Source organism: Ochotona princeps, chromosome 28 (assembly GCF_030435755.1).
Source record: "Ochotona princeps isolate mOchPri1 chromosome 28, mOchPri1.hap1, whole genome shotgun sequence".
NCBI lineage: Eukaryota > Metazoa > Chordata > Mammalia > Lagomorpha > Ochotonidae > Ochotona > Ochotona princeps.
Window position 1 is genome coordinate 15,290,807 of NC_080859.1, and position 21,737 is coordinate 15,312,543.

The window sequence follows — 21,737 nt, forward strand, 5'->3', positions numbered from 1 at the left end:
ACCACTCTGCCAGCCCCAAGTAAACCTTTTATAGGGCTTGATTTTCTTAACAAACTTTTTATGGAGTTTTGTTTCGGCATCTGGAAATACAACAAGCTTAAAAAAGACAAAGGTCCCCCATATTGAATATCTAACTTAGGAACATGGTGATATCCCTATGGCTAGGAGGGATTAAAGGGTTTGTGTCACTATGGATTACAAAGTTTGTTAAGAGGTCTGCCTGGGACCTCATCCCTAGAGAAGAAAATGCATCTCCTAACACAACCAAGCTAGACTTCATAATCAAGAGGACTTGACATGGTTTTGGAGGGATTGAATGAAAAGATACATTTATTTTAGTGCCAAAAAATCTAAATTATGTAGGCCTTTTCATAACACATGAGTCTTCAAGAAGTTCATTGAAATGGGATTAAAAAATAATGTGAGGGACTGGCATTTTGGTGCAGCAACATAAGCCACTGCCTGGATTGTTGGCATCCCATGTGGGCAAAGGTTCTGTTCCAGTCCTGACTGACTTCACTTCTGATCTGGTTCCCTGCTAATGTGCCTGGGAAAGCAGCGGCAGATGGCCCAAGTACTTGGGCCCTGCCACTCATGTGGGTAATCCCCATGAAACTGCTGCTTGCTGGCTCTGGCCTGGCCCAGACTTGGCCGTGGCAGGCCATTTGGGGAGTGAGAAAGAAGTCAGGCAGGTTTTCTCTCTCTTCTCTCACTCCGTGTGTGTGCCCCTTTCTCTTTCTCTGTAACTCTGCCTTTCAAATACATAAAATAAATGTTCTTTAAGAATAGTGTGAATTACCCAGGAACTGTTTCAATCCTCATTAGATGTATTTTCTGTGAATTTTTCAAAGAACCCTGGTATGTAAAATGTCTCAGAGTACATGCCTGTAGCTCACTCAGGAACAGGAAAAGACTTCAGTCGCCAAGTACAGTGACAGATTTCACGCATGTAAGTGCTGAACATGTGACATCAATACTTTCTACTGTTTTCATTGTTCTTGGTCCTTGCAAGTTGACTATGAGTCACAGGGCTCTTATGCTAAGGATCCAATGGGGCTGGCCAAGGACATCAAAACCATGTTAAGAATGGAGTCCGCTGAACTCATATTTCTTGTAAGTTCCGGTACATCCATCAACACCTAGGCGAGGGACCATCTCTTACCTGAGGGTTAACCCAGATTTTCCAACCTTCAGCACACAGTCCTGTGAGCAGGTGATTGTGTCAGCAAGGCCTGTGTCATCTTCAGGCAGGATACAGAATCGGTCTGGTCCCAGGCAAGAGCTCCTGCGGTGGGGTGGGTGATTTGAATAACATCTGTAGAAACATGTCTTTTGCACAAACTGCATCTGATGGCATTCCTTTCATCGGTGGCAATGTTTTTCAAAGGGATCCTTTTGAAACTCATCCAAGTATTGATGGCAATAGAGAAAACCAAAGGTTTCACTCGGCAGATTCATCTGAGGGAGTGCCAGACACTCTCTCTTCCCCACTGGGAGGTGAACACGAGTATAGCTGGGGCCTTGAAAGGTACGCTGAGTGTCTGTATGGGCAACAGGACACCTCTTCTCCCAGCATACTGGTAGCCTCCATTCTGGAAAGAATGCAAAGAAATAACAGGTAAATACGTTGCTAAGGAGGTGACTCTCTGAATTAGAGAACAGAGTTGCCAGGGAGCAGCAAACAGGAAAGAAGAAGCTTCTGACAGGGCGATGAAGGTTCAAAAATAGGCACTCCTGGGGCTGTAGCTGAGGCCTGGCTGGTTTTGGCCTGGCCCAGTATCAGCTGTGGTGTCCATGTGGGGAGTGAATCACGGAGGTGGTGTGTTTGTTTTGTGTGTGTTTGCCCCCCTCTGTAATTCTGATTTCAGACACATACATACCTACATACATTTAAACAAAAGTGAGAAAACAACGCATACCGTTTGAAGATTGGAGGACCCCTAAGTTGTGGGCAGCAACAGATGAGTGCAGTGTTTCAGAATTCTCTCAAAGATAAGGTATACAAATAATATTTCATGCTGCTATAGGGAAGTGGAAGTGCTTTGTCTCTATTTAGTACGAACATGTTTTGTCTATTGAATTAAGTTTTCCATTACACTTGTATGCATCAGGCACTGCTCAGGGCACACTATAAACATTCATTCATGAAATTCTCAAAACCATATGGTAGGCACTGCCTTTGACTCACATGAAAGAACTGTGTGAGTAGCTATCGATGGACGGACTCCCAGGTCAGGACTCGTGTATCTGCACTTTTCATTTTACCCTATGCTACTTTCACAAATGCCAACAACAGAGGGAAGGTCTCTGCTGGAGGAGTTCACATTCCTTTTAAAACGTAAGTATCCTTTATTTTTATGAACATACAAAAGCATATTTATAGGGCATAGAATGCTATGTCAACACATGTACACATTGTGACAGTATCAGGTTAGTTATGACTTCTTTATTATTAGCTATCTTTAGAAAGCCATTATTTATTTATTTTGAAAATCAAAGTGAGAGAGACAGAGAGAGAAATCTTCCATCTGCTAGTTTACTCCCCAGATGGCTACAAAGGCAAGGGCTGGGGCCAGGCTGAAGCCAGGAGCTAAGAGCTTCATTCGGTCTTCCATATGAGTGGCTGGGGCCCAAACATAGACCAGCTTTGTCTGCTTTTCCCAAGCCATGAGCAGGGAGCTGGGCTCAGAGTGAATCAGAGGGTTCAAAAGGGTATCTACCTGGTATGCCTGTGCCACAGGCGGCAGCTCCGCCCGAAGAGCCACAATGTCAGCCCCATTGGGATGACTTCATGTTTGGAGTCTTTGAGCGCCTCTCTTCTGCTTCTTTGTTGAATATAAAATGTGCTTGTGTGAACCACACCGTTAAATAGTTCAAACTTCAAGTGCAAATATAAAGGAAAAGGTGTTGCTTTTCTGAGTCCTCTAAAACGGGGGAAAATTCTTCACCTTAATCAAAAGTGACCGACATTAATGTTTATTCCTGTAACTTCCTAATGTGACCTTTTATATACCCAGGATGAAACTGAAATTGATGTGGGGATAGCGTTCCAGGGAAACCAGTGTAAGGATAAAGCACGTTACCTCAGCAGTGTGGCCCGAGGGCAGGCTTATATTTCTCAGGTCACACTTGGGCAAATAATTTTCTGATTATGCAAGTCAGGATTGAAACTGACATTTCTGAATCAGTCCACTTAAGCAGGATTTTTTTTTTGCTTGTATGACGGTTTTGTTTTTGTAGACCTTCCCTTTTTAAGATTCATTTTTATTTATTTGAAAGGCAGAGTTTCAGAGAACAAAAAACAGAGAGAGATCTTTCATAGACTAGTTTACCTGCCACCCTTCCATGGCCACAATAACCCAGACTGGGTCAGGCTGCAGCCAGGAGCCTAAAACTCCATCTGGGTTTCCACCAAGGTGGCAGGGACCCATAGACTTGGGCTATCTTCTACTGCTTTCCAAGCTGCGTCAGCAGGGAGCTGGACTGGAAGTGCAGGAGCTGGGACATGACCCAGCGCCAGTGTTGGATACTGGTGTTATGCCTTTGGGAGTTTAAACTATAAATGAAGAGTTAACATTTTTAAAGTAGCTTAACATTTATAATGAATTTTATGATTCAATGAAAAATCTTCAAGACTTTCAGGGAAATGCATATAATGAAGAAACTTTGTGTAATTCCAAAATATTGAAGCCAAAATAAAGTTGTCTTTTAATTCCATTCTTCTGTAAAGTTTTTAAGTGTCATTGTATTTATTCATGGTTTCAGAGTTACAAAACACTGCAAAAATTAAAGCAGTATAAGGAGCAAATGTTCCTAAAATCTTCATCCAGATTTACTTACTATGTTAGTCCTTTTATATCCACCCCCCACCGTCTCCCTCCACTCTGTATGTTTCTCCCCTGAGCCATTTGAGGGTGAGAATCCCTGAAGGATTCTGGAGGAGCAGGAAGCACCAGCGAGGAGTACGGCACCTCCATATCTGAAGATGTTTTTCCACAAATTCATTGCCAGAGAGGAGAATGAAAAGCAGAACTTCCAGTAGGGGAAAGTGGGCAACAGTCTGACCTCAGGGGCAGACTCCCCAGGGGCAGTTAGGGGTAGCTGGGTCTGCCGACTTGACCTTCAGGGGCAGACTCCCCAGGGGCAGTTAGGGGTAGCTGGGTCTCCGGATGTGACCCTCAGGGGCAGACTCCCCAGGGGCAGTTAGGGGTAGCTGGGTCTGCCGACTTGACCCTCAGGGGCAGACTCCCCAGGGGCAGTTAGGGGTAGCTGGGTCTGCCGACTTGACCCTCTCAGAAGGCCAAACCTCAAGGACTCACATAGCCTTGTTTTGTAGTAAGCCACTCTTGTCAAGAAGCAAGCTCTCGTGAGAAAGGCACGGATCACTATTTAGAACTCAATCACCTCTCAAAAGCAGCATCTCTCATCACCAGCAAAATGGAGACCAAATGTCAATGTGAGTTTCAGAGAGGACAGACTGCCTTCAAGCCATAGCCAGTCCTTAACATGTGTTAGTTAAAAATGTCTGATTTATATACATTTTTTTGTTGGTGAAAATATTTGGTGTGGAGTAAAAATTGCTTCACACATACTGAATCATGGTTTTCTTTTGGTCATATTTTCACTAAATTAAAAAAGTGCAAGTTGGGGGTCACCATCCTGCATGGCACAGCAGGTTAAGCCTCCACCTATGCCGCCAGCATCTCAGGTGACACCATTTCAGATCCCGGCCGTTTCTCTTCCCAACCAGCTCAGTGACAATGTGCCTGAGAAAGCAGAGAGAGAGACTGACCCATGTGGTGGACCCAGAAAAAGCTCTAGGCTCCTGGCTTCAGATAATCCCAGCTGTAGCCATTGTGGCATCTGGGGAGTGAATCAGTGGATGCAAGATTTCTCTCTCTCTCTCTGTAAATCTGTCCTTCAATAAACAAATAAATGAATGGATCTTTAAAAATGCATACTAAATATACCATATGTAAAATCTCTGTTCAGCTCTGAGCTTCTATTCAATTAGTGTGCCAGTCATCCAATACTTATTACACTTGTGTACTTATAGAACTAAGGCAGACATTGTGATGGGTGATTCTTATGTATAAGAAAAAATAGCATTGAGCCGGATAGGGAACCTGGGGAAACACATTGCTAAGGGATGTGAAAGAAGTAGAGATGCCCAGCACCATTTTATTGCAAAGGCTTGAATAGTTAGCATTTCTTCTGACGATTGCAAGTTGTGTTTTTTTTTAACAGATGAAAATATTAGTTCTTTTCTCATCTTTCGAGGTCTTCTGGCTCAAAGTCAGCTCATTTTAAGTGAGACTTTCCATCATCAATCATCTGTCTCATTACTGTTCTAATGGATGTTGTGTGCTGGTGGATGTTGCTATGTGAATGAATGTCTGGATTACCTAAACATTGTGTTACTTTTGCTGCCATCTTAAAATATAAGCACCTACTTTATTGGGTTGTTTTGTTAGGCCAAGGAACTCACACAATGTGCTTGCCTTCCTTTCTCTCTCCCTCCTGCCCTCAGCACTTGATATGCCAACATTGAACAATGCAGAGGATAAAAGAAAGGAGAACAGGTTTTGTTTTATAACCTCAACTTCCACATCTTCTTGGGGATTGGTGAACAATTGCGCCATACTAGGGAGCCATGTGCTGAAGATTCCAGGTGATAGCGACTCGGGAGAGCTGCAATCTGGATCTTTAAGCTATTCAGTGTCACTGCAACGGAGGAATGAGGGAGCCTCTACTGCAGGATTTGCATCCATGGAGAAGCAAGAAAAAAAACCCCGACTATGTCAATACAATACAGGGTTGCTAGTTTTAATGGAAGGAAGGAAGAGGAGCAAGCTTTCTCTCTGGGTCTGTTGTGTTTCTCTCTCTCTCTCTCTCTCTCTCTCTGTCTCTCTCTCTCTCTCTCTCACACACACACACACACGCACACCCCTCTGGTCTGAGTTAAACACTAGCCATAACCATGCATCATGTGATCTCAGGAGCCAACTCTTTCTGTTGACTCTATGCCAACATAGCACTGAGAAGCAAAAATCTTTCTCTCGGTGGTGGTTTGGCTACTCAGGGACAATGATCCAATGAGCAGATTTGTGGCTTCCAATTGAAGTCATTAAGGTGGGCTTAGGTTTCAAAAATAATCAATGAAGAAGCAGTGTGAAATTCCAAGGCCTTAGAAGTCACAGTACTCCTACTATTTGTTAAAGATTCTTAACCATCAGGCCGACTGATTTAGCTTGCTGAATTGTGATGGTGATGGTGGTATTGCTTCCTGAAAAGGCTGGAGACTGTCAGATACTGAAGGAAGAAGTTAATACGGAGACAGTTCTTTCTGTAGGACCCTCAGCATTTTGTCAAGTAAATACTTAAGTGTTCAAAGAACTGAAAGGAGAGCCTGAGAACAGCTTAGGGCTTTTGTCCTCAGGGTATCCCGGGAGATGGAGATGGGGTTCTAAATAGGCCAACCAGGGAACCGCAATCATCTTTCTCAAGATGTCATGGGGTGTGCCATTCTCCCTCCAATCCCAAATTAGCAGGCTTCAGATGTCATGCTGCTTCTCCACCAGGAAGAACTGGTTCCCTTGAGAAATGATTATGTGGCTGTTTCTACTCTAGGATCATCTATATAATTTAACGTAGTGCATTTCCCCCTAAGGGAATGGATGAATTGATAATTGGACAGTTACAAACTATAACACAATGTGAAAAATTAAAAGAATTGTGGGGCTGGCGCAGTGGTGTAGCTGGTAAAGCCTCCACTTGCAGGGCTGGCATCCCCTTTGGGAACTGGTTTGTATACCAACTGTTGCACTTTCAATCTAGTTTCCTGCTAATGTGCTTGGTAAAGTAGAGGAGGAAGGCCCAAGTCTTTGGACCTCCACACCCAAATGGAGGACCTGAAGAAGCTCCTGACTCCTGGCTTCTGCCTGGTCCAGCCCCAGCCATTGCGATCATCTGGGGAATAAATCACGAAATGGATGGCTTCTGTCATGTCCTCTCTCTCTCTGACTTTGCACCTCTGCCTTTCAAATAAATACATAAGTATTTTTGTTTTAAAAGGGGGGGATTGTAAGGTACTTTTTAAGCACTATACTTTTCTCAACATTTCAAAACCTTTGTCATGTTCAGCAGGAAAGTCCGAGTGTATTTCAGGTGCAACAGGTTAGGTCAGTATTAGGAACGCCTGCGTCCCATATCGGAGTGCTGGTTGGAGTTCTAGCTCCACTGCTGGTCAGGTTTTCTGGTAAAGAGCACCCTGGAAGACTGCAGAGGGTTTGTAAAGTACCTGAGTGCCTGTCACAGGTGGATAGCCGATGGAGTTCCTAGCTTCTGCATAGCAGGGGCTACTGTGGGTGTGAGACTAGGGAGCCATATGATCATACCCCTGGAAGTCCTCTATTTTCTGCTCCATATGAGTGTAAAATGATTACTTACATAGGAAAATATTTTAGACTCCAAAGAAATTCCAGAAATATTCACCTTTTGGTGCCCACTTCTGTGTGTACTATCATTTCTATGGGTTTATGAACATTTGGTGATTTGACTGTCTTTTTGACTAAACTGTAGTTTGAACTAAGAATGTGCTGCCTGCAAATTTGGGTCAGCAAAGGCAACATACTTTGAGGAGGGAAAGTGATAGTTATTGTATGTTATTATGAGACTTCAAAATGGCAATTGGAAACTCATGCCAAAGATCCATCCGAGCAGTTCCTTCTTGCATTATACCAGAAACGCATCTACCCCCATGGATCCTGAGGCAACACAGACTTACGGGAACATCAAGGCAATGTGATACTTGCATTCCTAAATGCGGTTTGATGGACACCAGCATGGTGTCCTATGGAAGCCAGGCTCTGGTGGTTTCATCCTCAATGAAGACAGATGCACTGGGTATGGTGTATATTAGTGGTGTTAATCTACTGACTTCCTAGGCACTAACTTCTACAAATAGGCTCAGATTGATTTGTTGTCTTCTTTGGTTAGGCGGCTTCAGGCTGACGGTTCCCAGACTTTGGAAGTTCACTTGCGATGAAACAAAGCTCCCAAGAAAAGACATGGAGGGACAACTATGGGAGCTGCCATAGCTTTTTAGGACGGCTGGTTTTGGTGTTAAAGGAGTAGCCTGAAAGTCAGCCCCCTCCCATTTCACAATCTCTGATCTTCCCTTAATGGAGATGTGAAAGAGAAGGGTCATTCCTGCCCATCTCTGAGACTCCATTGACACTACACTGCACCTGCACCTGCACCACTACCCTTGCTCTGCTGTGGGCATCGTTTTCTGTATGTTACCCTGACTAAGTAGTTGAGCTGATGCCATATTGCTAGGATGTGGAGATCCCATCCTTTCTTTTATTACTATGTAGCATGATTCCCCCTCCCCCGAATTCCAGCAACCAGGGATGTGATATGGGTGAAAGAAAGTTTTCCCTAAAGAACTGTGAGTAATGAAATGAAATTAATCACAACAGAAGTAAAAAAAAAATCTTTAGAATTTAGTACCCTAAATCTATATTTCCCTAGTCTAAGCAAAGCAAAAAGAGTCACACCACTCAGGGGAGGTCAGCTAAAGGCAGGCATCGTTACTATGTCTTCTCCTTGCTCCTTCTTTCCTTGCCTCCAAAGATCGCTCCTCATTTCCAGGAGCTCTCTGTTGCATGCCCCCATGAGAACTTGCCTTACTCTACTTCCCATCCCCTACCCCAAAGCATGCAGTCCACAAAATAAAATCATCTTCAGCCATGTATTGAAATTCTAGAGATGTTGAATTGGGAATACCACTAAGGGGACTTTGGTAGAACATTTCAAGTGTGCACTGGGACTCAGAATGTGGAACATACTAAGGATTGAAGTAGAGTTATCACTTCCATCATTCTTAGGGATAGATAAAACACCCTACACACACACACACACACACACACACACACACACACACACACACACACGACATATCAGGTCACAGGGTCTTAGCTGCAGCTCAAATGCAACCTGGAAAAAATGGAACATGTTTAACATAATTGTGGCCAACCATGTTGGTTCCCTCTAGCATGCCTCAGCAGGTTTTTGCTTTAGATTTATTTTATTTTATTGGAAAGGTGGATATAAAGAGAGGAGGAGAGACAGAGAGGAAGATCTTCCATCCGATGATTTACTCCCCAAGCAGCCACAATGGCCAGAGTTGAACCGCTCCAAAGCCAGAGGTCCAGGTCTTGTTCTGTGTCTCCCATATGGGTACAGGGTCCCAAGGCTTTGGGCTGTTCTTGACTGCTTTATTAGGCCACAAGCAGGGAGCTGGACAGGAAGCAGGGCTGCTGGGATTAGAACTAGAGCTTATATGGGATCCTGGCACATTCAAGGTGAGGACTTTAACCGCTATGCTATTATGCCGGGCCCAGACGTACTTTTTAACCCTAACATTGGTGTCTGGGTTTGACTCCTGGCTCCTGTTGCCAGCATCCTGCTGGTGTACACATTGTGAGGCAGCATGTTGTAAGCAATTAGGTACCTTCATGGAAGGCCTAGGTTTAGTTCCCAGCTTCTTGCTCTAGCCTGGCCCTCGTAGGCATTTGGGAAAGTTGGACAATGACTGAGGGCTATCTGTCTGTCTCCCTCGCTCCCAAATAAGTAAGTAAATAAAATTTACAAGGCCATTTCATAGAATTTCTCTTGGGAAATTTCACAGATTTCTCAAGAGTACTAAGTGTCAAGTCTTGATTTGTTGAGAAGATTAAACTACTAATTAAAAAATTTTGAATGGCCATTCATTTAACATAGCCAAAATTCAAAACAATCAAAAGAATTTGAAAAATTTTTTTTCCTCCTACACTTGTTCCCTAGCAATTAAATTCCTCCATAAGGGAAACACACACTTTATACTTGTTAGGCATGCTTCTAGAGATTTGGTCTAAATATGCATTTGGGCTGTTTTTATCCTTTAGGGTTTCAAGTTTTAAATTTTGAGATAATTATACATTCATATGTAGTTACGTGAAATAATATGGAAAGATCTAAATTCTTTACTGAGCTTTCCTTGTTGATAATTTATAGAATGAAATAATATAATAATACACAGTAGAGCATCAAAACTACAGAACAGGGTCACAGTCACGATGCTGATACAGATTTGGACAACTTGGGGAACCACAGGATCCCACATGTTTCCCATTTATAGCCATTTCCGCTTCTGCTCTCATGTCTCTGGAAGCCACTCGTCTGTTCTCCAGTTCTGCCCTTTCCACATGGTTTACTGGACGACCCCTCCGTGGTTGCTGCTGTTTACTGGTCCAGAGGTTCTCCTTTCTATGGATGCACTGGAGTTGACCATTCACTAGTCAGAGAACATCTGTTTTCTATTATGAGGAAAGATTAATGCTCCAAATATTTGTGTATAGGTTGGTGGGTAAATACAACTTTTCATTTCCTTGGAAGAAAATGCTTAGTACAGGGTTGCTGGGTTGTACATGTGTTTATGTTTCGTCTTTCCCATATTGTTTTTCCAAAGTGTTTTCCAGAGAAACTGTACAAATTTGCATTCTTCTAGACACATATGGGTGATTCAGGTTGTCCACCTCTTCCTCAATATTTGATTTTGTCTTTTTTTTCTAAAAAAGTTCATTTATTTTTATTGGAAAGCCAGATACACAGGCAGGAGAAGAGACAGAAAGATCTTCCATCCGCTGGTTCATTCCCCAAGCAGTCGCAATGGCCAGAGTTGAGCCAATCTGAAGCCAGGAGCCAGGAGCATCTTCCGGGTCTCCCACATGGGTGCAGGGTCCCAAGGCTTTGGACCATCCTTGACTGCTTTCCCAAGCCACAAGAAGCGAGCTGGATGGGAAGTAGGACTGCCGGGACTGTAACCGGCAACTACATGGGATCCCCATGCCTTGAAGGAGTGAACTTTAGCCACTAAGCTACTGTGTCGGGGCCATCTTTTTCTGTTGCTGTTTGTTTGTTTTTGCAATGATGATGGTTGTAGTGGTGGCATCTCATTGCAACTTTATTTGTCATTATTTCCTTGATGGCTTCATTTTTTTCCACCTATTTTCCATCTATTTTCTTATTTGGTTAAGTGTCACTTGATTTTCTAATTGATTACTTGCTGATTTTACTGTTGAATTTTAAGGCATTTGCTACTCATTTAATTGCTGGTTCTTTATTAGATATGCGACCTACAATTATTTTCTCCATCTATAGATTATCTTTTCATCTTAAAGGAATTTTCAGTACAGCAAATGTTTTTAATTTTGATGAAGTCCAACTTGTCAATTTTTCCATCATGAGTCATATTTTTCATGTTATGCCCAAGAACTGTTTGCTTAACCTTAGCTCCTGAAGGCTTCCTATTTTTCTTTTAAAATTTTTATAACTTTCATGGTTAAGTCTGTGATTCATGCTGAGGGAATCTTGCATGTGGTATGAGATGTGTCTGCTGCGGTCCTTTTTGTTTTTCTTGTGGTCTGTGAATGACCAGTTGCTCCAGCACTCATGTTGGGAAAGGTCTTTCTTCCACTGAGTGGCTTCTGCACCTACATCAAGAACCTGCTCGGCATATCGGCTGTCTGGGTGCTGTGCTCGGTTCCATTGCTCTGTGCACATTTTTTGTTAGTACCACAGCCCTGAGCATGATAAACAGGTTCTAAAATGAGGTAGACCAATCCTGCCATGCTACTCATCTTTAAGAAGGTTGCTTCAGTGTCTTTGTACATAAACTGTGGAACTTAATCTTCACTGAGTCTTCTAGTTCAAGACCATGACTTACCTCTGTTTACTCCATCTTTCCTTTCTTCCATCAGTATTTTTGTCATTTCAGCATCCAAGTCTACCTTGTTGATTTACACTTAAAGATTTGTCTTTTTTTTTTTTTTTTTTTTTTAAAGATTTATTCATTTTATTACAGCCAGATATACACAGAGGAGGAGAGACAGAGAGGAAGATCTTCCGTCCGATGATTCACTCCCCAAGTGAGCCACAACGGGCCGGTACGCGCCGATCCGATGCCGGGAACCAGGAACCTCTTCCGGGTCTCCCACGCGGGTGCAGTGTCCCAATGCATTGGGCCGTCCTCAACTGCTTTCCCAGGCCACAAGCAGGGAGCTGGATGGGAAGTGGAGCGGCCGGGATTAGAACCGGCGCCCATATGGGATCCCGGGGCTTTCAAGGCGAGGACTTTAGCCGCTAGGCCACGCCGCCGTGTCTTTTTTTTTTTTTTAAAGTAATGTCTGCCTGTTTTAACTGTTTTGTATGTGCTTTTTGTGGTTGTTGTTTTATCAAATAAGGGGCTCTTTCCTTGTTCTGATTTTTTCCATGAATTATTTTTAAGTTTTTATTTTGTTTTTATTGGAAAGTCAGATATACAGAGAGAAGGAGAGACAGAGAGGAAATCTTCCTTGCACTGATTCACTTCGTAAGTGGTCGCAATGGCTAGAGTTGCGCCTATCCGAAGCCAGGAGCCAGGAGCCTCTTTTGGGTCTCCCATGCGGGTGCAGGGTCCCACGGCTCTGGGCTGTCTTTGACTGCTTCCCCAGGCCACAGGCAGGGAGCTGAACGTGAAGTGGAGCTGCCTGGATTAGAACCGGCATCCATATGTGATCCCAGAGTGTGCAAGGTGAGGACTTTAGTGGCTAGGCTACTATATTGGGCCCGATTTTTTCTTATGAGTTTTTAAAGAAATCATATCTGCACATTGAATTCTGTCAAAAGTGAACATGTGATTCTTTTCTGTTTTAGTCAATTTTAATGGTTAACAATGATTAATAGTAAACCAGTTATACGTCACAGGAATAAACTCACATGGCCATTGTATATATTTCTGAATGCTACCATTAACATTTCAGTGAGAAGTTCTGTGCCTTCAGTTAATGAGATATGCTCATTTGTAAGTTTCTTCTTTTTATACTATAATTTTTTGGTTTCAGCATCAGAGTAATATGTTCATAAAACAAAGATGCAGTTGTTTGTTTCGCTTCTGCTTTCTGGAGGACATGTGTGGAACTGGTGTTAATTCCCTTTGGATGTCTCTTTGTATCTTCCATTTCTTTGCTGAGTCTTTCTCATTTTTTCATTTATGTTGAACACATTTATAATTGCTTGTTGAAGCACTTTCATGACTCTGGCCTAATGGTCTTTGTCAGGTAGTGTTGATCAATGTTGATCTTCTTTTTTTTTTTTTTAATTCAAGTTGAAATTTTCCTTACTTTGTTGTAACTTTCAATTGCAGCCAGGAAAGTCTGCATATTGTATTGTGAGAGTTTTGAATTGTTTAAAGCTCTGATCAGCTGAGGACAAAAGCCCTAAGTTGTTCCCAGTCTCCCCTTTTAGTTCTTTGAACACTTGAGTGTTGACTTGACAAAATGCTGATGGTCCTACAGAAAGAACGTCTCCATATTATAAGGTGAAGGGGTTGTAGACCTGTGATGGTCTCCGACTAGGATGGCGAGGGTTTGGATGGGGGAGCGGAAAACGAATGAGACAAATGATTGTTTCTCTGCTGTGTCTGCATGGGGGATGGGCACGGGGAATTTGCTACCCCTTGCTGTCACCCTACATCATCTCCCAAGAATGGAGACTATTGCGTGGTGTCACCTTTGAGGTTGAGTTACCTAAGAGTCTCCATCACCTTTGAGGCTTTGATATGGGGAATGAGGTTCCAAGGCTGTTACTTGAGGGATCTAGATTGTTTGATTGAAAAGTTGTCTGCTTCATTACACCAGAGGGAGAGATTTTTTCCAAGGCCTGCTGGCTGTCCTTGTCTAACTCAGTGTGCCCCAGCCCCAGGTGCTTGTTGTAGAGCCTGGCCTGGAGTGGTTTAATCTGTCCTTCTTTCCATATTTTGATGAGGCCCTTGAAGTCTTCTGTTGGCTTAGATGAGCTGGTTGTCTTTTCTTTCATGTTCATCTAGGCATGCTCTCAAGTCAGTTATGTGCTCCAGAATTGGACCATGTTTCTATGTGGTTTCTCCTGAGCTCAGGGATAAAATGCAATGGTCTAGTTAGGGGGTTCCTTGTGAAATCTCACCTTAGAAGTTCCCAAACTCATATGCACCAACCGGTGCAGAATGGGTTTCACTTTATCCCTGCACCAGCCGATCTATGTACCAGTGAGTGCAACTATCCGGTCAGTCTAAAAACCCAACCCTGGCAGTCATGTTAACTGGTAGTTTCTGTAGCCTGACCCAGCCCAATCTGCCCCCAGGTCCAGCTCTTGTGTGCACCCATGGGAACAGCAGTTTAGTTAGGGCTGTCTTGAGAAACTGCTATCTGATTCACCCCCGGCCATGGTTTTCCTGCTGTGTCAGCGCATGCTGTGGCCAGGCCTGACCAAGTCACTCCCAGCCCTGGTTCTTGCATGCACCAGCAGATACTGTGGTCTAGCCCAGTCTGGCCTATCCCTAGTCCCAGTTCTTTACTGGTGCTGCAGCCTAGTCGGGATGACCCACCCCCTAAAACAAAAACAAAAACAAAAAACCTGCTAGACATGCCCCTAAGCTTGGCTCTTAAGAGCACTGGCAGGCACTATGACCTAAACTGCCCCACCCCCAGTTCTTATATATGTGAATGGGTGCTACGACTTAACTTGCCCTGTTTCCCCAATCCCAGCCTCAGTTTCTGAGCATGCAGAAACTGAGTGGCTCTCCACAGTCCCCCTTCTGATTTGCCCTGTCTCTGCTCCATCAATTACCTGTGTGTTCAGTGGCTCCGTCCGTGGAAGCTCCCAAGAAATTATTTTATACATGTTAAATAAGCCCTCGGGGGTCCTCCTTCCAACCTGTCCCTAGGAACCCTGACGCCTAGCAATGCACAGCACCCACATATGTGTGTGGCAGGGACGATGGTGGCAGAGTGGCTCTAGCTGGTGTGTGCCTGTGGTGGCGTGGCAGGTGCTCTGCCCTCTTTCTGAGATTTAAAAAAAAAAAAGGTAGATTAGGCAACCATGCGGGCATACCGGTATGGTTAAAACAGAGTTGCATCAATTAGGCCCAGAATGCTAGCCAACTATTGGGTGCTTTTCTCCCAGCAGTGTAACAATTATCCAGGTACAAATTGCCTCTGGTTGGGGTCAGCTATCTTTTTTCATACATATCTGGCAGAGCAAGGGAAAGTGCTGTTTCCTTTCTTCCTGGTGGCAAAAACCAGCCAGGTCCTGCACTCGGCCTCCATGGGCATCAGGCTGGGGTATTCCTCTAGAAGGCGCAGGAAGGAGTGCTTTGTTATTGCTCCTGGAGACGTTTGCACTGAAAGCTCTGGGCTCCTCTGACTTCATCTGCTTCTAGAGCGAGAGGAATACCTTGTTCCTGCCAGGTGGGAGCGAAATCCAGGCTTCCACTGACAATGCGGTGGAGGGACAGATTCTGTGCTGCTGCTTGGCTTTCTCTGATGACACTCAGTTTAGGTGCTGTTTTGCCCAGAGCCCAGTCCGGGGTCTCCACTTGGCCTCTCTGCTAGTCTTGGTAGGAGACTACATAGTGAAGATTAAGTCCTTGTTCTGTTTACACAGAGCGTATTTGCATGAAAGTTTATGTCTTCCTGGTCTTGCCCTTTTCTTTATCCTTTGGCTAGAAAACGTAGGGTTTTTGTTGGGGCTTTCCCTTTTTACTCTTTGAACCCACTGATATTTCCTGCCTGCCATCTTCTCTAACATCGGTTGTGTGATAACTGAGGCAAAACACAAATCCAGGGAATTAACCACTGTGTCTTTTCGAAGAGGGCCGTGGAGGTGGTGGTGGTGTGAGTAGGGGAATGTTCCAATGCCCCAAGATTATCAGCCATCTTCTCCAACCTTTCAGAGTCTTTCTATGTTTCATACACAAGGTCAAGGATTTTTTTGTTGCACTCTGTAAGGGGAATGGAGGAAGCATTTCCACTCCCTCTTAGTAGCAGAAGGTTCTCTATTTCATTTTGAGGTAGTGAAGACATGCACTTATCCCTATTGCTTTTTTTTTTACAATCATATTTTGGAGATAACCTCATGTCAGTTCACAAAGAATTTCATTCTTCGTAATATCTGCATACTACTTAATAAAGTGGATATAGGTTGCTTCTCTTATAATAAGGTTGCAAAGAGTAACATTGCAAACATTGCTTTGTTGCAGTGGCTTGAATAAAGTTACAGGATATTGCAGTATAGCAAGCCACTGGGTCTCACAGTATAACAAGCCAGGGCACAAAATGTCCCTTTCAGGGTCTACTAAAATGACCGCATTTGGTTTCCTTTTTATGACAGCAAATGGAAGTTACAGGGTTCCCACAGACAGCTTCATCTTTATTCTCCTCTCATGCAGTGTGGATGAATACCATGATGTCATCTTCCCTGATCCAGCCTTCTGCCTGAAGGAGAAATTCTTTGATTCTCTAAATAGTTCTGGAATCCTGAGCCAGTTTGGCTTGCAGTCAGTTCCCAGCCTCAATACCAGCTCAGTTTTATGGACCCGATGTAGCTAATGTCTGCATATGTTGGGGTGTGTGTGTGTGTGTCCGTGTGCTCACGCTGCAGTTAGGGGGTATTCGGGGGTGGGGTGGGGATAGGAGGAGATGCTGACTTTCTTTTTTTTCCCACAGGGAAAAAAAAATTACAGGCCGATGCTGATATGCAAAGGCAATTTTCTTTCCTCATTTGAAACATTGCCTGCTCAGTAAATCTCTGCTAGTCTTGCTTTGCTTAATAGAAGCAAAACAGCAAGTAAGCACGATCTTGGGATATGTTCTCCTGGCTGATTGTTAGCAAATTCCTGGGACAGGGTCAGAGGTGTCGGCACGTCCTGATTAAGAACAATTAATTATGATGTTTTTTGGATTTCACTGGCTTCCATAGTGGGAATACTGCAAGTTGATGGTGTCTGGCAGGGAGTTCTTTGCTCCCTGGGAGGGAAATCCCCCCAAGTCCCCCAATGCTATCAGCGGACTGAATGGTTTACATCAGCACATCAGTCGTTCGTCGTCCCAGTCTTCTTTTCCCATGGAATTGTGCCGTCAGAGAATAATGGAAAATTATGACACCAAGTTATAATTGCAAAATTGCTTGCCTGCCTTGTCACTTGCCCTTCAGTTCCTTGAGGACAGGATTATGTCTTCTTTGTCTTTGTGTTCCTGGCACCTGGCACAGGTCTGGCACATGGTATGTTTTCAAAATGTCAGGACTGAAAGGAGTCTGGGAGACTTGAATTTTATTCCACACTTGGAGAAGAGACTGATTTCCTCCTGCTGTTCTGGATTTGATGGAGGAAGCTCCACAGTAAACCACACCCCTGTTCTGCCTCTATCACTTCACCGTATCTCACCCAAATGAGGAGGAGATGCTCTCAGTGGGATGGCTCACGGCCTTCTCAATAGTGCATGGGAGCATGCTCCTATAAGCCCGAAGCTTTACCTGGGGAGCCTTTGATGTAAAGAGGTCTTCCGTGCTCACGGATGCCTACTAGTGTCTAGGCACATACACAAAGCCTGGGATTTTAGAAATAGAGCCAATGTAACTGAGTATAAAACAGTGTCCTCCAACAGGCTCCATCTCAGCTTTTGTCTCTCAATTGATTTGGGGCAAAACAAGAGGAATGCTCCTTCTTAGGCCTTCTGAAAACATTTTAATTTGCACATAAAAGAACTCAGGTCAACAAAAGGAAAGGTTGATTTAGCAAATGTCCAGTGCCAGTTCATTTCCGGTTTTCACTTTTTGTGTTTAGGAGAAAGTGAGTGCGCTCGTACCCACTGCAGGGGCCAGAGCCCAGGGAAAGAGCTGGAAACTCAATCCAGGTATTGCACATCACCTGCAAGGCTCTGCATTGACAGGAATTTGGAGGAGCTGGAGTTGGGAATGAAATCCAAGTACTCTGGGATGGGATGCGGATGTCTCTTGAAATTCATTTACTTACTTTATTTGAAAGGCAGAAAAAGAGTGCTTCCATCTGCTGGTTTAAGAAGTAGGTTTTAAATATTCTTGCCATAAAATACAAGCATGACAATAGACATGTTGATTAGCAAAAGGAAGAGTTAAGTAGATTTTTTTCCCCATGCAATATATGGAACTTCACTGCACTTCACTTCTATGAAAGAGTATTCTTGAAACCTCAGATTTCAGCTCTGGACCTGCCTTCTTCATTGACTCACAGCAGGTGTGACTTGACCCTTGTCAATCATTTGCTGCCAAATTGATTTTCTGGAGTTTGAGGAGGTTGTGGTACAGGGAAGAAGGCCTGTTCACAGTACTTGGCCACTTTCATGGTGTAAATGCTCCTATTATGGTTGAAGGTTTATTTTCTTTAATTGAAAGGTAGAGTGACAGAGAGGGAGAGACAGAAAGAATTTCATTGTTTCCCCCGTTTCACTCCTCAAATGGCCACCACACTCCAGGCTGGGTCAGGTAGAGTCAGGCCTGGAACTCCCTCTGAGTCTCCTACATGGGTGCCAGGGATGGGCCTTGCTGTTGTCCCAGTTGATGAGTAGGGAGCTGAATCAGAAGTGGAGCAGCTGGGATGAAGTGTGCCCTCCAACGTGGGATGCTGGCAGCACAGGTGACTTCATCTGCAGTACCACAATATTGCCTCTGTTACCATCTTTTCAAAGTGTTTATTTAATTGCTGCAGGCTCTTTGCCCTCCCACCTGGACCAGTTACCAAAAAGCCTGTACAAGCACTTGTTACCTAAATTGATGCTGGACATCTTTGAGGCTTAGATGCAGTCCATCCCGGTACAGAACCTGCAGCTCGCGCTGGTGGCAGGGGAAGGAGTGGAGAAGAGGTCTTTTGTCTCCTTTAGCATCTGCGGTCACAATTGGTGTAATGAGAGCAGAGACAGGAAAAGGACGCCAAGAGGTGGTGATGTTTGTCAGATTGACAGGCCACGCTGGATAAGAGTGCTTGGACACAGATGAATGGAAACACGGGCTGCCAGTGTGGACGTATGAGTGGGCTGCAGGAGCTGGAGGGCGGCCCACAGCTCCCTCCCCCATCCGGCCTCCCAAATACCACCTGCCTGTTATTGCTACAGCCACCAAATCCACAAAATCCACAAAGTTCCTTCTGCCCTTCACATCCTAAGAACTCACCATCTATTGTACCACTCTGCAATATTTCAAAAAATTCTGATTGTTTTTCACCTCAGACTTACCTGTTTGTGTGCTGTCTTGGGGGAGATGCATGGTGCACAGCAGTTGCCTATCAGGCCTTTCTTTGTTCTGGGTTTTATTGCCAAAGGACAAAACCCCACAGCGGGTACAAAGTCTGGGGGAAACTTGGAAGAAGTGGATGGAAGCCCCTGTGTCTAAACTCCAGGAGCACCTCAAAGCAATAAATACACACGACTGCAGGTGGATGGGGCTTAGCAGGCTATGTCCTGGTTTAGGGCAGGGAGCGTTTCTCTGGTCTAAAGTGTGATGCTGGAGCAGGAGGGAGTGGAAAAAGGAGGGATCAAGTGTGCGAGGTCCAGCCACCTGCAGACACCTGGTGCATTGCAGGGGTCGGGGGAGCATGGGGTCTGCTACTGGTGGCAGTGGCTTTGGGAAGGGCCAAGCCACACCTCTGTGGACAGATGAACTTCAACTGAAGGGCCTTTCCAGCCTGGGAAGACCTGTGCTCTTGGGACTTGGACCCGCCTCAGGAGCGTGGGAGAAAATGTACCAAAAGACTGAGGCCTTGAAATTGAAACAAAACCTCAAGCTGGTGTCAGCAGGTTCATGTGTGGCTCTTCTGTTCTCGGTGTCTCAAGGGGCTGGGCCCTGCAGCTGCTTCCCTGCACCTGCGGGAGTGTGCGTGGGGGGGCAATGGTAAGTGCAGTGTTACTGTCCGGCAGCTTGATCAACTTGGACTTCTTGGTGATATTTAAGAAATGATTGGGTGAAGGGTGAGGACTGGGACGGGCTGAAGAGGGAGACAATTTGGAGACCTTCTGAAGAGGTCTTGAGCCTAATAAATTGAAAGGCAAATGGGAACTTTATGGCTTTTGGCCAAAGAACATTGCCGGACTTTGGGCGCAGAGGGCAAGTACAAGGCCTTCTTGCGAAGAGCTTGTAAGATTTCAGATAGGCCAAAATGAAATTAAGTTTCTGAAAAAAAAAAAAGACACCAGTGTTTTGGAGGTGGTTTTTATGAGAATAACCCCAGCAGAACACTCCAGCTACTGTGTCAAGGAGATCACAGTGTGAAATAACTTTCAGGGTGTTCTTCTAAGCTACTTGGCCGTGCAGAGGCACGTGTACTCAACACCTGTTGTGTTGTGCTGAGGTCTACTTCTCAAAAGTTTACATGCGTATTGACGGCATTTAAAAACATTGTTAGAGAGCCTTGCTTAAAGACTCCTCATCCCTCCACCTTCCCATCCTTACTTAAGGTCACATAAGAGGCACTCTAAAATGTCAGTTTAGGAGTCTGTAAGAGCCCATATGGGCGCCAGTTAATATCTGGCTGCTCCACTTCCAATGCTGCACCATGCTAACCTGCCTGGGAAATCTGTCAAAGATGACCCCACTGCTTGGGTCCCTGCATGCTGGTGGGAAACCCGGAAGAGGCTGATGGTTCCTGGCATCAGCCTGGCCTAGCCCTGGTCATTCTGGTTCCTGGAGAAGTAAACCAGCACATGGAAGATTTCTCCTTCTCTCTCTCTCTCCATCTCTGTGACTCTGCCTTTCCAATGAACAAAATCAACTGTTAATAAAAAGTTTGTGGAAAACTCAAAGATATTTTTATTTCAGTGCAATTTTGTAAAAATTCATGCACAGCATTTTGAAAATAAGCAATTTGCCCGAATTTTCAGGATCTCACCGATGCCTTTTTTCCAGCACCAAGTATTTAGCACAAAAATAAATTTTATTCTCCATGAATGTCCCTATTTATTTGCCTTTATATTATCAGGAACAGATAAAGAGTCTGAAACCAGCTTGAATTGATTGAATTGTATTGATCCACACCTGCTCAGAGAAAGCATTTTATTATACATATGTATGTATATTATGTATATATAAATACAGCTCAGTGGGACGTTTGCAAGGTCCCTAAATAATCCTGGTGTACACACCGTATTTAGCAATCCGCAGCGGCGTGCAAGACCTCACGGAAGTTACTTGAACTTTTAGCATCTTTAAAACGCGAATCTAGGGATTACTTCCTTGTGCGCTTGCTGAGAGGTGACATTTGCGTGTCAAAAAGGCTTGGTTCCTAAACGTCTGTAAATGGCTTCTTGCGGAGTTTAACCCGTCTGGCAGAGCGGATGCACGTGCAGCCGGAAAAGCCAGGTCTTGTCCAGGGAAAACATTTCTTAACAAGACGGAATCAAGTCCCTACTGATGAAAAAAATAAAAAAAACTTAACCCAATGAGAATCTGAATGTGATTTCTTCTCGCTTCCTCCAACCCCACACGCAGTCTCTGGGCATGTAGGCGTTGTCTGAGCCTGACCCTGAACATGGTAATTTCCCTACTTGTTCTCTTGGGCACAGAGCCCTTTAAGCAGAGACCTAACCAATAGCGAACACCAGCCCGCCGCGTAGCCCAGAAGCCGCAGCGCTCCCGGTTCTTGGGCGGGCATACAGGGGGCTTGGCCTAGGCAGGGCGGTTGCGACGCCCCCCTGCCCACCCCACTCGGCGATCGACTCCCCCCTCCAGCCCCCGCCGACGACCCCCAACCCAGCCCACTTGTTCAGGCGGCCCAGAGCTTTTCTCGCGCCCGCCGTGCCCCCGGGTGTCTGAGCCGGGCACGGGAGGCGGGCTCACCGCTGACGGGCTGCGCCTCTGCAGCCACAGGGAGG